Genomic DNA, 17726 nt, shown 5'->3' on the forward strand with positions numbered 1-17726 from the left:
AACATTTTATTAGTCAATGTAACATTTAAACTACAAAACTTACCCACTTAATTCATTCTCTCCATCTATATCTATACTTGTATTGTTTCTATTTCTTATCGTAACTCTTATTAAGAAAATACATAACATTATTCTTTTTGTAATTACAAAATAAAAATATTTAATTTTTTACAAATTAAATATATTTAGGTATTAATAATAAAAATAGAGAAAAACCTATTTGAATTAAAATTATGATATATATATATATAGTGATATAAACTTTCAATCTTATTATTAGATTTACAAAATTCACATTTAATATAAAATTATTGAACGGTCTAATACTTAGTAAAAGTTACATCGGTATCGTTTGAACCCTTTTATATATATATGTATATATATATATGTTACATACTTTTTATAAATAAAAAAAAATATATTTAAAATTGTAATTATAATAAAAAAAATTTGTATCACAAATTAAAAACCCTGTATAAATATATGTATATATTATTCAGGTTTTCTTTGATAATAAAAGTAAAAACTTCTAAACTAGTCTTAATAAAAATACGTTAAATTAAAATATATAAAATTATAACAATTAAAAAACTAATTATCTTTTATAATTAGATAACTAATATAAAAATGTTGATAGAATAATTTTTTATTATCAAATACGTGTTATAAAATAAGAATTATATGGTTTTATACTGTAACAACCCGTCTGGTCACTACACTTCTACGATTCAACAACTAAGCAGAAGTATTATCATCAAACGTTAGCCTAGGATATCATATAACAAGTAGTTAAATCTCATGCAAGTAGTCATATATGTAAGAAATAAAATATATATCCTCAAACATATATACGTACTAAATACAAAAGATGTAACTTCTATATACAAGATAAACCTAGTCGTCGGTCAAGCGTTTATACAAGATCTAGCTATCTCAAGGTAGCAACATCAAAAGAGAGTCACATCCAACGTGACTCACCACCAAACAACACCACTCAACTCGCTAATCCTATCCTACTCTCATACCAAGTATGATCATAGTAGTCCTAAACCACAAGGGAAAACATAGGATAAGCTAAAGATACAAAATCATGGTGATACAACAGCATGCATCATAAACAACTCAAAATGAACATCATTTATTACATCATATCAAGTCTCATCATACAACTTAAGACACTCAAACAATGTGTATAATTAGGCAACTTCATTATAGATACAATACAACACAAAGTCATTAAACAACATCACACTCACAACTTTCATCAAATAGCAACTTCTACATCTTTACACCTTCAATGTAACCACTTTCAGTATTCACGTATACACATCATTAGACACCATGTACAATTATATCATCAATACATCATAAACAACATAAAACCACACAAACACATATTCGACTATCATCCACCTCAACACCTTCAATAAAATGACATAATCTACAAACATATAAATACAAATGATGCGTCGTCACACATATCAACTACAAAGATCTCCTACAACCAGAAACAACAACTAACACTATGGTCAGAAACAAAGATTGATAATAAGGCCTGAAACAACGACTAGCACAAGACTATAAATAATGGCTAGCACAAGCTAGATTGATTTCTTAGGTTTTACCACTTAAACAAGAAAGTATGGTATTATGTCAGGATAGAACAGTTTGGGTATGGGTCTACCATGACATTAGTCTGCAACACTAAGTCACCTATGGGATTAGCTCACTAACTACCCTCCAAATACCACAACCCTCTGATACTAGGTTAGAGACTAAGTCTCCAACTCGGTACTTTACTCGATTGGTCACTTGTAATCAGTATAAATTGACCTGACCCCTATACTATGATCGCTTCATACATGTGTGCCTTGACGTTGCCCACACACGGATTACCATGTAGAACTTAGAGAAGACAACTGAAAACAACGTACCCATTTAGAAGCCAACTTGCTTACTAAAGGGTTCAACACAACATATATCCACACAATGACATATTAAAGTTCAAAAACATCTTTAACTCTCCTCTAGTCTCTAAATATCGTAGTTAAGATATGTATCTAACCCACATATCTATAGCTTATCAACTTAACAACTTATTCATCTTTCAACATTCAACTTAACAACTTTAACAACATGCAACGTTCAACTTTCAACTTCACATCATATCATCTTAAACAACATAAACAATATACATCTTTACAACATTCACATCTTAAGAAAACAACATCATAAATCAACTTAGGCAACTAAAACAACTTACTACTTTACAACTTTCAACTTTAACAACAGTCAACATCCATCTTGCAATTATAAGACAACTTAAAACATCAAAGTAATATAACAACTCAACGTCAAAGTAGCTTTACAACTTTAAGCATACATTAACAGAAACAACATCTTGACAATCAACTGAAAACAGCCAACCAATTTAACAACTGAATAACTTAAGGCACAACTTACAACATGTATAGTAGTTTCAACATAACAACTTCAATCACGACTTAAAAAACTTTAAATATCCTCATACATCATCATCCATATAAAAAAATTCATCATATAATAGCTTGGGACATCATACATTATCATATGCTATAAAGGAATTAGCACATAACATTTTCAACATGAAATCAATAAATAGCATACAACGACAACTTCCACATAACACAACATAATTGGAGTTCCACTACTTTGATCGAACACATATTTATCTCATATGAACGATAACAATATTTTCTACAACTTTCATGAAGAACTCAGGTTCTAATTCCACCATGTACCATGTTAAAAATTGTAAAAATTGTAACAATTTGCCTAAATACTGACAGTTTGACCTTTTCTCACTAAAAAGGTCATAACAAAAGTTCTAAACCTCTGTTTTTAGGTGATTTTAGCGTCATTGGAAAGCTAACATCTCAGGCTACAACTTTCATGAAGACATCAAGACCAAATTCGGTCATCTACCCCCACTATTGTAATGGTCAAATCAGAGCTTTAGTGTTGGATTTTTGCCAGCTCAATTTTCTCCCCATGGTTGTAGCGCTCAACCGTGGCTGCAACGCTGGATTTCTACCAGTCCATTTTTCCCTCACGGTTGCAGCGATGGATCTCTGCCATTCCATTTTTCCCTCACGGTTGCAACGATGACCCACGAATGCAAGGCTAAATGTAGAATTTTTTGCATTTCTATGGCTTCCACTTTTGGTCCTCACCTTCCCTTCACCAATTTTCCCCTTAAAAATGATCTACACTTATGATCTTTACTAAATTTTTTCAAGCAACCGAGAAACCACATAAATTTCAACATGCATGTGTCAAAACTTCAAGACCACCCATTTTTACCCAACTCATTCAAGAATACCACAACCCCAAATGACATGCAACCTACTCAACTCAACCAACTCAGTCACGAATCACATATTAAATGATGATCCAACCACATGCAACTCAAAATATAATAACGATTCATGTTCTAACTTCCCTTAACTCTCCGGAGAACCAAAAACTGCCAAGAGGAAAAAAGAAGAGGAAGAAACTTTGTTTGCTCTGTACGGTTACAAAGACAAGCCATAATCTCAACAACTCAGACTTCTCCGCTGCTAGCTAACTTTGTTCAGTTAATCCCAAGAGAAGAAGAGAAAAAGGAAGACGGAAGAACTACTCCAAGCTTCCTAACTCTGTACTCAACTCTGAATGAACGAAAAAGAAGGGAAAATTCTCTCACTCTTCAAAACAACTATCTGGTGAACAGAGTGTTACATATATAGATAAAAAAAAAACAATGTGAAAGAAAAAAGTTACTTCGTTCTTAAAATATAAATCTAAATTTATATTATAAAATTGAGATTATTATTTTTTTGTTAGAGTTATGTTTTCTTAAATAATAAAAAGAAAAACAATAAAATCTATTTATACTTTTTATAAAAGAGATAAATATTAAATAATCATTTTTTCTCTATTTTTAGTGAATTATTATATTCCTTATTTATTAAGAAAAATAAATAAAATAATCACTCATAATTTTTAAGAAATCACTCACAACCATCCATTTAATTATTTATTTATTTATAATTCTTAAAACTTTGAAAGAAACTGAATACCTCTTTTTGGTAAGTTTCAAGGATGCAAAGTTCTATAATTTAAGTATTTTATCCAAATACTTTACATTTTATTTTAGAGGATAACACTCATCATCTAGAAGCTCAAGTTCGTACTTTTTTTTTCTTTGGTGAAGAAATATCAACCTTTGATTTTCAATCCCATTTGGAATTTTAGTGGGGCAATGACTTTGATCCTAAACCCTAAACAAGTTAAACTTCTACCGTGTTGTCAGAATTCATGATTGAATCGTCTTGAAAAACCAATAAATGACAACTTTCACGTGATCTAACAAAGAGAGAATAATCAAACTTCATGGTTTGGAGTAACATAGATAGACCGCTAACTTTGAATTCCATCAAACTCATTAAAATAATAATAATAACTTGTATAACAGTATTTTCAATGGATATTTCTAACCATCATTTCATTTATTATAGAAAAAATATTTATTAATGATTAAAAAACAGACATATTGTATAAATTTTTCTATAATTTTTATTTTACATATAATATTACTCCTTTAAAAACATTTCAATGAGCATTTCTTATATAATTGAACAATATATAAATTAACAAGAAATTTTTTAAATAAAAATCTTAAATAAAATTAAAGCTTTTTAAATTTATAATATATTTTCATGCAGACTTAAGATAGAATAGGCAATTTATAATCTTCATTGGAAATTGACAATTAATTAATTAGCTTTTATGTTATATGAAGTCGTTTTTTTTTTTCTGATTTAAATTTTTTAATATAAAAATCCTGATATTAAATTTAATTTTTAACAAGTAACCATAAGATATTTCTCAGCATTGTAATAAATGAAGCACATGATGTCTCAGTGGAAGGTGGAAGTTTAGCATTGCAGTCAAATCAAGTGTGCGATGTGATATCCAATCACACTCGTTTCCCATCTTCCTCCCATTCCTTTTAATTTTATTAAAAAAAATACTATAGTCGTGCGAAATTTCATTTCATTCAATGGAAAAAGTATTAGGTAGTTCAAGATTTTTAATAGTCTTTTATTTTATATTTTCTTATCCCTATTATAAAAGTAATATGCATATTGTATTTGCAATCAAATGCCTTATCAATATTCTCTTTATATTGATTTGATAAATAAAGAATATTTATAAATGAAGAAAACTTGGAAATTTTATATAAAAGACTGACAACTCAAACAATGACATATATAAACATTTATCATTGTTTTATCCATATTTTCTTTATTTCTTTTTTTCATTTTGTCTTTGTTTCTTTTGTCATTGTTTGTGAGGCTCTACCAATACTGAAAGGATTCAAATGCATAGTTGTATAAATTTTCGGGAATCAATTTTTTTTTGATACAGTTGTTAACTATTATTGTCATAATAATTTAGGAACATAATTCATTCTAATTTAGTATACTTCTATGTCATCATTAGTTGAATTTTCATAAAAATATAACTAACATTGACATCAATTTTTATTATAAAATAATGAGGTTTTTTCTTGGTATATTTTCTTTATATATATATATATATATATATATATATATATATATATATTATGAAGGTTTTCGGTAGCATGCGAAATTAATTATTAAAATTGGTAATATTTTTTTTAAAAAAATATGTTTAGTTTATTTTTTTGTAAATATATTTTTAAATATATATTCTTAAACTATTTAAGAAACATTATAAATGTTTTTATAAAATTTAATATTAATTATTTATTAGATAAACTTTAATTTTTAAATTTACCCCTACCCCTCTGACTTCATCCCTGGATATTCTCCTTATTATTTGGTAGTATGCTATACTTTTCCAATTAAGAAAACCAAAGAAGAAGAAATTTAAATTTGTTATGAATTGATGGAATCATGCTTTGGAGTGTAAGAGGTGACATACTCAAAGATCCAAGAGGAGTTGGCTAAACATGAAGGTTTGGGCCACAGGGCCCAATGGGCCTTATGGGCCTAGGAAGGCCCAAGTTGAACTTTTCAGGGGCCATAGTTTGTTATGGCTATTTTCATATGTTTTGTATACATCATGTTAGTATAGGTATCATATATTTTGGTCTTGTATTTTGGACCACATAGAGTAGCATTTTAGGTTTTAGGCTAGTTGGGCCTAGTTTTGGGCTTCATGGGCCTTTGAGCTTTTGGTACCTAATATTGGGCTCATTTTCATTCTTGTAATTTTTCCTTTCCATTGTAATTGTTGGACCAATGTAATTAGGTCATTAGAATAGGAAAATACAAGGAATACTAAAGTATGCTAATTAGGTTAAATTAGGTTTAATTTGGAAGTCATTTAAGTTACATTTGAGTCACATGTTTAGCACCTTGGGTGGCTGAACATGTGCCACTCAAATTAACCCTAAATGACTCTCAAATCACACCTAAATGCACTTTGGTACCTAAATTTTCGGACTTACACATGTGCACCAAAGTTTGAATTCAAATTTCAAATTTGAATTCAAACTTTAGGCGCCATTTTGTGAACCTTAAGCTTAGGCGCTTAAGTGTCATAATTTCGGTGCATACTTAAGCCAATTCCTTCTCACTTTGTATTCACTTTGAATATTCAGAAATTTGAGAGCCATTGAGCCAAGTTTCTCCCTCAAAGTCACCGTGAATTCTCTCTAGTTTTAGGAGTTCACCATTGTTCCTTCTCTTTGAAGTGAACAATCCATTGATGCTTGAGCTTGGATACTTCCTTCTAAGCTTAACCTCCTTCCATTCCGAAAATCTCCATCTACTCAAGCCTCCATTCCATTCGATTTGCATCTCCATTGAAGAGGATCCGTGTCTAGGAGGAGCTTAGGAGGAGCTTGTTCATCACTTCTCCTACTCACCTCCATCAATTTTGGTATCAAAGCAAGGTTTCTTCAAGGAGATAAGTTCTTCAAACTTTTGTGTCCGTGTCTTGTGTTGTCTTTGCTGTTCTTGTTTGTCTTAATTGAGTTTCATTTTCGGATCTATATTGTTGATGTTCTTGTGTTCATAGATCCATTGTTGATTGTTCTTGAATTTCTTCTTCAATCAACTTGTTTAGGAACTATTTGCTTTTGCTATTTTGGATTTTATTTTGAGTCTCTCCATTCCTTGTATGTGTCCGTGATTGGACCTCATGCATTACATTTAGATTTTGGTTTTGAATCTATGTTTTGTCTTAGAAGTTTGTGTTTAGTCTTTATATGTTGCAAATTCCTTGAATAGCATGTTTAACCTAGTTTTATTTTGAACTTTGTGTCTACATATTGCTCTCGGTTTTGCTTCTCTTTTGCCTACCTAAATGTGCTTTTTCTTTTGCCTTATTATGTTCATAACTTGCTATTAGTCCTAGCAAGTTTCTTTAGAGTTAGGTTTCCATTGTGTTCTTAAGTTTTCAATTCACTTTCCTTTGAAAATCTTTTAAAAAAAATTTGTGACCGAAAATTTTCAAGTGTTTAACTTACTTCTAGTGCACTTTTCTTGTGGATTCAATTTAAAAAAAAAAAAAAGAGAGGCTGAAAACAGAGGAAATACAGAGCCTAAAACAAAAGAAGAGTTCCAAATTTCAAAAGAAAAAGAGTACAAAAAGAATCCAAAAACAAAACCTAAAACTAGTGCACTAGTTTCCTTGTTTTCACTTGAAATTTGACCTAACTTGTAGTCTCGGTTTCTAGAGCTTGGAATCATAAAAAAATTTTAAACAAAAGGCAAATATACTCTCTGGACTCTTAACTTGAAACTGGAAAAAGAAAGAATAAAAAAAAAATAGAGAAAGCAAATTAAAAGGAAAAAGCCGAGAGGTGTACATTGGTGAAAAACCTACTTGATTCCTTGTTATTGTTTTGACTACTATTTTTGCTATACTTATCCAATTGCTTTCAATTTTTTTTTGTTTTGTTCATCTACTCTAGTACCTATCTAGGAACATTCCTAACTGAGTGCTAGCTTTATTTGGAGTCTTATTTTTCAGTTTTACTTGTTGAACCTCTTTGAGTCTTGTCATATATACATATTACTCTTAACTTTTGGTATAAGCTTTTCAAATTGTGCTTCTATTGCTTGTCTAGTTTTCTTTCAATAATTTCCCTGTGCTGGAAGTGGCCTCAAATCCTTGCTCAAGGATCAAGCATTGCTCAACAAAGAGTAGGAAAAGTTTGGACACTAAGACCTAAAAATTTGACCTAAATTAGTGACCAAAACTTCTCCTAAACTTCCTTCACTTGAGTGACCATTCCTTTCACTTTGTGAGGCAGCCACCATTAACCTCTTTTGTTGTGATTCTTTGCAGGTCCAGGAGCATCAAATTTGAAGGATTAGTGGCGGATTAAGACACTTAAACAAGTGTTAGAAAAGTTGAACACAAAACTGTCACTAATTGGTCACCAAAACCGCCATTTATTGCTTTCTAGGCTAGTTTAAATTTTGCAATCTCTCTTGTATTTTAAAATCAATTTGTAAAGCTTGGAGGGAGTATTAAGAAGCTGGTCAGGTATATCTAACTCCTTGTTAGCATTCTCACGTGTAGTACTAGTGGAAGTGGCTTGAAAATTTCATATGTTTCAAGCTTCCACCTAGGGCAAACCGACTAGTTGATTATCCTTGCTTCCTTCAAGTGTTTGAACTTTAATTGTGTTTACTTAGTTGCTTAAATTCGTCTAGACTTGTGTAGATTTACTTGCTCACGTTTAGTTTAGTCTCAAAAACAAACAAATTGTGAAAAAGCATTCAAAATTTTTGTGAAAAGTTTTGGGGAATTGGAAGTACCACAAAGGAGTTTAGTGATTTCCACTTGAAAAGGCTTGGTTATTAAGTGGCTCTTTGTAGCTCACCTCCCTTGATAGTGCAACTTGTACACTTAGACTTCCAAGTGTTATTTTCCTTCCTAGAAAATACCAAAAACATTTTATAACTTTTTGCATAGCATATAAAATCTTATTGCTTAATCATGAGTCAACATTCTCAAAGTAGTAGTGACTTTGAATCTCCTAAAAGTTTTAAAAGAATTTTCAAGGAGGTTGAGGCACTAAAACTTTGGAAGCATGATGAAATACTTCAAAAACAAAAAGAAAAACTTGAAAAGGAAGTACAAATCATGGCTTTAGAACAAGAGATTCAAAAGATTAAGCAACGAGAAGAAAAACTTTTGAAAAGATTAAATAAAAATAAAAGTCCAAAATGTTCTTCTAGGAGCTCAACCAAGAGCTCCAATGATTCTCAAAGTCAAAATAATGATGGTAGTATACAAATGGATGCTTACTATCAACTCCCACCTAGGAGAGTCATTAAAGAACACAAAGTGAGGGAATCAATGATTGATCTCCCTTACTTTCATGGAAAAGAAGATGTGGATGCCTACTTGGATTGGGAAATGAAAGTGGAGCAAATCTTCACTTGTCACCAAGTAGGTGAAGAAAGAAAAGTTACCTTGGCCACCTTAGCTTTCCAAGGACAAGCTATGTATTGGTGGACCTCCTTAGAGAGAGAGAGAAGACTTCAAAATGACCCTCCAATCACTTATTGGAATGAGTTGAGGAGTGCTATGAGAAGAAGGCACATACCTTCTTATTATAGTAGGGAGCTTATGGATAAGCTCCAAAGACTCCAACAAAAGAATATGAGTGTTGAGGAGTATAGACAAAAGATGGAGTTGTATCTCATGAGGGCTGGCATAAGGGAAGAGGAAAGATTGACCATTGCTAGGTTTTTAAGTGGTCTAAATTTTTGATATAAGAGATAGAGTTGAGTTACTCCCTTATAGGGACCTTGATGATTTGGTCCAACTTTATATAAGGGTGGAACAACAAAATTTGAGAAAAGGAAAAACTCAAACTAACTCTTATATCAAGAATGACTACAAGAGAGAGAGTCAATATGACTCTTCTAAAAACTCTAGTAAGGGTCAAGAAAAAGAAATAAAAAAAGAAAATGATAAAAATGTTGTCACTTCTAGTAGTAAAACTAGTGACATCAAATGCTTTAAATGTCTTGGGAGAGGCCATATAGCTTCTCAATGTCCAACTAAAAAGGTCATGATTTTGAGAGGACAAGACATTTATAGTAGTCTTGATGAATCTAGTTCTACCACTTCAAGTGGTAGTGAGACTAGTGAGGAAGATCCTAAAATTGAAAAGTTGTATCCTGTGGATGGTGATCTTCTTATGATCAAAAGGCTTCTTGGAAGCCAACCTTGTCCCACTTCACTATCTCAAAGAGAGAACATCTTTCACACAAGATGTTTAGTTTCTAAAAGAACTTGTTCTCTCATTGTTGATAGTGGATCATGTTCTAATTGTTGTAGTACAAGGTTGGTTAACAAGTTAGCCCTTACCACCATTCCTCACCCTCACCCTTATAAACTTCATTGGCTCAATGAAGGTGAGGAATTGGAGGTGAATCAACAAGTGAAGGTCAAGTTTTCTATAAGGGATTATAAAGACAAAGTTTTATGTGATGTGATCCCTATGGAAGCTTGTCATATTTTGCTTGGTAGGCCATGGAAATTTGATAAACAAACTATACATGATGGCCTTACTAACAAAATAACCTTCACTCATAAAAATAAGGAAATTGTTTTTAATCCTTTAACACCACCCCAAGTGTTTGAGGATCAAAAGCAAATGAAAAGAAAAAGAAATAAAGAAAGAAAAGAAGGAAAGAGTGTGGAAGAAGGGGATTCCACTAAAACCTTTGTGACCAAGGAGAGTTATTTTATGACCAAACAAGACTTGAAAAGAACTCTCTTTATTCATAAAAGTTTTGACTCTTGTCCTAATGCTGCCACTTATCTTAGAGTTGAGAATGAAAAACAAAATAAATTTCAAACCAAGAATTCTCAACTTAGAGATATAGTGAAGAAGGAGTGGATTATTCCTAGTGTTACTCCTTATACTACTTCCTTGATGGTGCACAAGGAAAGAAGTATTTCTTTAAATTTAATAAAGCACCCAATTTTCGATTTACATTGTTTAGTAGATACAACTTGTAATAATCTATATTCTATGTTTGATCTTATGGGAAGTTCTTATTTTTTTGAACTTAATATGTTTCCTTCCCTACAAGACAAAAATAGATTATATGACTATGAGTATCTAATAAACAATCAAATCCAAAATTGTTTAGGACGTTTTTTAGTAGTATTTTCTTTATATTTTAGGAAAAGCCTAGGATACCATTTATGGTACTTTAGGCAAGATATTGTAGTGTTTAAAAATCAGTCTTTTCATTGTCTTAGTCATAGTGTTCTTACATTTTTAGGTTTTACTTCTAGGTTATGCTTAGAAGAGGAGCCTATTTCTAGAGAGTCTAATATTTTACCTTAATTTAGGTTAGATACTAGGACTTCTCTTAGGATCCATGATCTTTTCTCTTACCATGTTATTTCTTATTCCTTGCATGTTTTATATGTAGGTGTTAATTTTTCTTCTTCCATTCATCCTCGAGATTTGAGGACAAATCCTTTTCAAGAGGGAGGGGATGATGGAATCATGCTTTGGAGTGCAAGAGGTGACATACTCAAAGATCCAAGAGGAGTTGGCTAGACATGAAGGTTTGGGCCACAGGGCCCAATGGGCCTTATGGGCCTGGGAAGGCCCAAGTTGAACTTTTCATGGGCCATAGTTTGTTATGGCTATTTTCATATGTTTTGTATACATCATGTTAATATAGGTATCATATATTTTGGTCTTGTATTTTGGACCACATAGAGTAGCATTTTAGGTTTTAGGCTAGTTGGGCCTAGTTTTGGGCTTCATGGGCCTTTGGGCTTTTGGTACCCAATATTGGGCTCATTTTCATTCTTGTAATTTTTCCTTTCCATTGTAATTGTTGGACCAATGTAATTAGGTCATTAGAATAGGAAAATACAAGGAATACTAAAGTATGCTAATTAGGTTAAATTAGGTTTAATTTGGAAGTCATTTAAGTTACATTTGAGTCACATGTTTAGCACCTTGGGTGGCTGAACATGTGCCACTCAAATTAACCCTAAATGACTCTCAAATCACACCTAAATGCACTTTGGTACCTAAATTTTCGGACTTACACATGTGCACCAAAGTTTGAATTCAAATTTCAAATTTGAATTCAAACTTTAGGCGCCATTTTGTGAACCTTAAGCTTAGGCGCCTAAGTGTCATAATTTCGGTGCATACTTAAGCCAATTCCTTCTCACTTTGTATTCACTTTGAATATTCAGAAATTTGAGAGCCATTGAGCCAAGTTTCTCCCTCAAAGTCACCGTGAATTCTCTCTAGTTTTAGGAGTTCACCATTGTTCCTTCTCTTTGAAGTGAACAATCCATTGATGCTTGAGCTTGGATACTTCCTTCTAAGCTTAACCTCCTTCCATTCCGAAAATCTCCATCTACTCAAGCCTCCATTCCATTCGGTTTGCATCTCCATTGAAGAGGATCCGTGTCTAGGAGGAGCTTGTTCATCACTTCTCCTACTCACCTCCATCATGAATAATAATTAGTGGATATTAATTGTAACGTAGTATGTATTTCAGAAGGCGATGGGTGATTTAGTAGCCTAAAACGGGCCGTTCCAAACTACTAAATTAGCCTACAATTCCTAGACTGGAACGGACCGTTCTAAACGTGGTTGTTGTGAGTTAAATTCAGCTCGAGAACGGACTATTCTGGTTTGGGAACGGGCCGTTCTAGACGTGCCAGAATGGGCTGTTCTGCATGTGAATTTTACACATGATGAAGGAGCCCAGAACGGGCCGTTCCGGATTCGAAACAGGCCGTTTTGGCCACTCCTGACCTCTATAAATAGGTGTTGAGGAGGGGGAGAAAAGGAAAAACTTAGAGAGAGGTTTTAGAGAGAAGTTTTAGAGAGAAAGACTCTAGGTCAGGAAGCTTAATTTTGGAAGATTGAGGTTCCCGGGTTGAGCTTCGGAAGGAAATTTCGCTTCTTCTCAACTTTTGGCAATGTTGAGCCAATCTTCAGGTTAGGGAAGCTTCATGTATTGTTTTCCTTGAAAATGGTTAAGTTGTTGGGTGCGGATTGAGTTAAAAAGTTGGGTTTTATGTTGAACTGTGTGGTTGTTTGTGATGATGATTGATTTAAATTAGTGGTTGCATGTAGTTGTTCTTGTGTTTTAGAAGTTGTTTATAATGTGGTTAAGTTGTTAAGTTGCCTGATAAAGATGAGTTGAGTAGTTGTTGGCTTAAGTTGTTTATAGGTTGTCTGGTTGATGAAATTAAGTTGTTTACATGTTGTCTATCGTGGAATTATTAATAAGTTGGGATGTATAAGTTGAAGTAGTTTATTGTTGTAAAAGTTGCCTATTGCTGTAAAGTTGTATAAGTTGTCTATTACTGTAAAGTTGTATAAGTTGTATATTCTTGTAAAGTTGTATAAGTTGTCTATTGCTGTAAAGTTGTATAAGTTGTCAATTGTTGTAAAGTTGTATAAGTTGTCTATTGCTGTAAAGTTGTATAAGTTGTCTATTGCTGTAAAGTTGTACAAGTTGTCTATTGCTGTAAAGTTGTACAAGTTGTCTATTGCTGTAAAGTTGTACAAGTTGTCTATTGTTGTAAAGTTGTATAAGTTGCCTATTGTTGTAAAGTTGTAAAAGTTATCTATTGTTGTAAAGTTGTAAAGCTGCCTATTGCTGTAAAGTTGAAAAGTTGGGGACATATGGTGAAGATATATGTCCTATGTTGAGATACATAGTACTAAGGAGATAAGTTAAAAGTTGTTTTAAAGTTGAATCCTTTAGTACTGTGTGGGCGACATGGAAGTAGTCGATCCATGTCATGGTTGAATGACCAATTTGATAAGGTATCTAGTTAGAGATGTAGTCTTTGACTAGATACTGGAGGGTGCATGGTACTTGGAGGATAGTGGGTGAGCTAACTCCATATGTGGATTGGTGATGCTAGCCAAGGCCGTGGTAGGCTCATACACAAACCATTTTGTCCTAACAGTAGTACTGGACTTCCGAGTCTAAGTGGCACACTTGAGCAATCACTTATTGTTGTCCATACCTGGTTCTCTTCGAAGTTCCTAACGATGTCCTATACCTGACCTAGTTGAGATAGGTCAAATGCTGGATTCAGTAGGGTTTATGCCACCTAGACTGCTTAACCTCAATTGTTGGAGATCTCCTAGTTGTATATGTGTGACGACGCATGAGTTGATGTTGCATGGGTTATTGCATTCAAGTTGTATATAATGTTGTATGAATGAGTTGATAATTGAGCTATTGTGATAAATACTATGTGATTGTATTGTGATGAGTTGTTGATCACTAGGACTAGAGGAGAAGTTTTCAAAGTTGCTCATCCCATTGTGCGAATTGAGATAGTTGTGGTGCTCTGAGAGCCCAATTTGTTTAAAAACCCTCCTTGGAAAGTTATCCCTTAGAGTTGATGATGTGTTGTTCTCCTCTAGGACTTGGTTGGTCTCGTGTGTGAGCAAGGTTGAGGCACACGTGTATGAAGTGACCACAGTATAGGGGTCACGCTGAGCTATACCGATTACGAGTGGCCAATTTGAATAAAGTGTGATGTGTTGAAAATGTTGTTGCTAGTAGATGATATTGTATATCTATTGTTGTAGATGTTGTGTTGCTTTACGTTGCAAGTTGAAAGTAGAATTCTATTGTTGTTTATTATATGTTGATGTTATTTTTTTATGTTTATTATTGTGAGCTTACCCTAGCGTGTTTTCCCTATGTGGTTGGGACTGCGATGACCATACCTTGGTATGCGAGCAGATCAGGATAGGTGTTCTGTTGGACTAGGTGAGCTTCGAGACTCAGGAGGAGGGCTAACGTTGTAGTTAGTTGATTGGTAGTTTTTGACTACCTAGTTGTTGTATAAGATATTATATTCCCTACTTTCAGTTATATATATTATGGGATTTTTTTTAGTTGTGTATTCTCGTTATATATATAATTGTTTAGTAGTGGGATTTTATTTTATACTTGTATCTGAACGCTATAGACAGTGTGAGACTTGGCGGGTCGTTACACTAATATTTATTATTATTTATATTTTTATTATGTATTATTTTTTGTGTGTAATTATTCAATTATTCGATGTACTTATAAATAGGTTAGTTCTCTTTTAAAGATAATACATGAGTTAAATTTTTTTTCTCCATCTCATATTGTCTTGTTTATTTTCTTTACCTTTCTCTTTCTTTTCATAACATGTTATTAGCACTATAGTTTTTCTTCCATTGGTGTTGCAACCGCAAGACAAAGTTGTGAAGAATTTTCTTAAAAAAAGTCATTTTTCAAGACAAATATTTCAGGATTAGTTATTCATCTTTCATAACAATTAGTATTTTATCAAATATTTGTATTGTTTATATTGTTATGAATCAAAGTAATCTTGAAGACATTGTAGTAGTCCAAAATACGCTATTAAATAAAGAAAATTTTCATACATTCTTTTGAAATGTGTCTAGAATATGTTATCAAAAGAGAAAGAAAGAAAAGTTAAAGAGGCACATAAATATTTTAAAGAGTTGTAGAAAATAAATAAGGGTAGAATAATTCATATAAAAATAAAAATAAAAAATGATTATTAAAATATATTTATTTTAAGAATAGGTATAGATAATTTAGAAAAAAGACATTGAAACACTCCTTGCTAATTGATATTGAGAAGAAAAAAAAAAACTTTTGATATATATCAAAATCTTTCGTATTATTACTTGGAGCATCTTTATCGGTTGTTTGAAAAGCAATGCGAAGCATTGAACGTTATATATCTCATTCACGTGGAGCACCAATCGTTTAATTTACGTCGCAAACCACAATTTACGTCACCCAATTTACGTCGCAAACCACAAACACCGACGTTGTAAAAACGCGGTGGCAGTTTCGTAAATAAGTGGAGACTAATTTACGTCGGACCTCTCGTAGACCGACGTAAATTAGATAATTTACGTCGGGTACCTCTATTCCGACGTAAATTTACGTCGGTTCCCTTTAGTCCGACGTAAATTTACGTCGGTCCCACCCACGTCCGACGTAAATTTACGTCGGAGTCCACCAAGGCCGACGTAAATTTACGTCGGCGAAGCCTTATCCGACGTAATAGTTCTCCTATATTGCCCCCAAAAGTCCCATTTTCATTCCCGCGCTCACAGTTTATACGAAATCCTCTGAATTACTTGAGTCTCCCACTGCGTTTACGGCTACATTCAACGTATCCAAGTTTCTAAGTGTCAGCACGTTGGTCGTTTGAGGTTAGTTTGTTGTCCCCGTAATTTATTTGTTTTTTTTTTTTGCTATTTGTTCCTCTGGAACGTTGCAGAACGGGCCGTTCTCCTTGCAGAACGGGCCGTTCTGCAAGCAGTACGGGTCGTTCTGCATGGAGAATGGCCCGTTCTGCTGGAATTTTTCTGTTGTAATTTGTTGATCTGGAACGTCCCGTTCTAGTTTCAGTACGAGCCGTTCCAGATGCATTAAAGAAGAGACTTTTTTAGGCATTGACCTTTAGTTTACCATCGATTTTTTAGGGTTGTAGTTTAGGTTAAAAAAATTATGAATAACTGAGTCAATAGTTAATTTGTGTTAATATATAGATAATGAATCGAAGTTGGATGAATGCAAGTCGCATTAGTCAAGAGTACAGAAATGGAGTTGAAGAGTTCTTACAATTTGCAAGAGAAAATGGGAAACCCATCAAAGGGGCATATTATTGTCCATGTGTTCGATGTTTGAATCAGATACGTCAAGAAGTTGGAGAAATACGTGATCACCTGTTTATATATGGTATTGTGAAGAGTTATACAATATGGACATGGCACGGAGAAATATTAGACATTCCAACAGTGTCAACAACTGAAAATTTTGAAGGGATGAACGATAACTTAGAAGAGATGATACGTGATGTTGGTGAAGAAAATTTTGAAAGAGCACATGTGTATGATACCTTAAAGTCTGATTTTGAGCAACCATTATACCCAGGATGCAGTATGTTTACAAGATTATCAGCAACTTTAAAATTGTTTAGTTTAAAAGCAAGAAATGGTTGGACTGATAAAAGTTTCACAGAATTGTTGGAGTTATTGAAGGAGATGCTTCCAGAAGATAACACGTTACCTAATCGCAACTATGAGGCAAAAAAGATACTATGTCCAATGGGTTTGGAGTATAAGAAGATACACGCGTGCCCTAATGATTGCATATTATATACAAATGATTTTGCTACACTGAAAGTGTGTCCCACATGTGGATTGTCGCGGTTCAAAAAGAAAACTGATGGAAGTAATGGTGAGGAAGAAATAGAGGGTCCCCCTGCTAAGGTCTTATGGTATTTGCCAATAATACCTAGGTTTAAAAGATTGTTTGCCATTAAAGAAGATGCAAAAAACCTCACATGGCATGAAAATTGTAGAAAATGTGACAACTTTCTTCGACATCCAGCTGATTCTCCGCAATGGAAGAGGATTGATGAAACATTTCCAGAATTTGGTGCAGAGTCAAGAAACTTGAGAATTGGTTTAGCTACAGATGGCATGAATCCTTATGGGAACTTAAGTAGTAAACACAGTTCATGGCCAGTTTTGTTGGTCATTTATAATTTGCCTCCTTGGCTATGCATGAAGAGAAAATATATTATGTTGTCTATGATGATATCAGGTCCCCGACAACCAGGAAATGACATAGATGTGTATCTTA

The sequence above is a fragment of the Cajanus cajan genome, chromosome 8, assembly GCF_000230855.2.
Source record: "Cajanus cajan strain Asha chromosome 8, NIPB_CcT2T_4, whole genome shotgun sequence".
Taxonomy (NCBI): domain Eukaryota; kingdom Viridiplantae; phylum Streptophyta; class Magnoliopsida; order Fabales; family Fabaceae; genus Cajanus; species Cajanus cajan.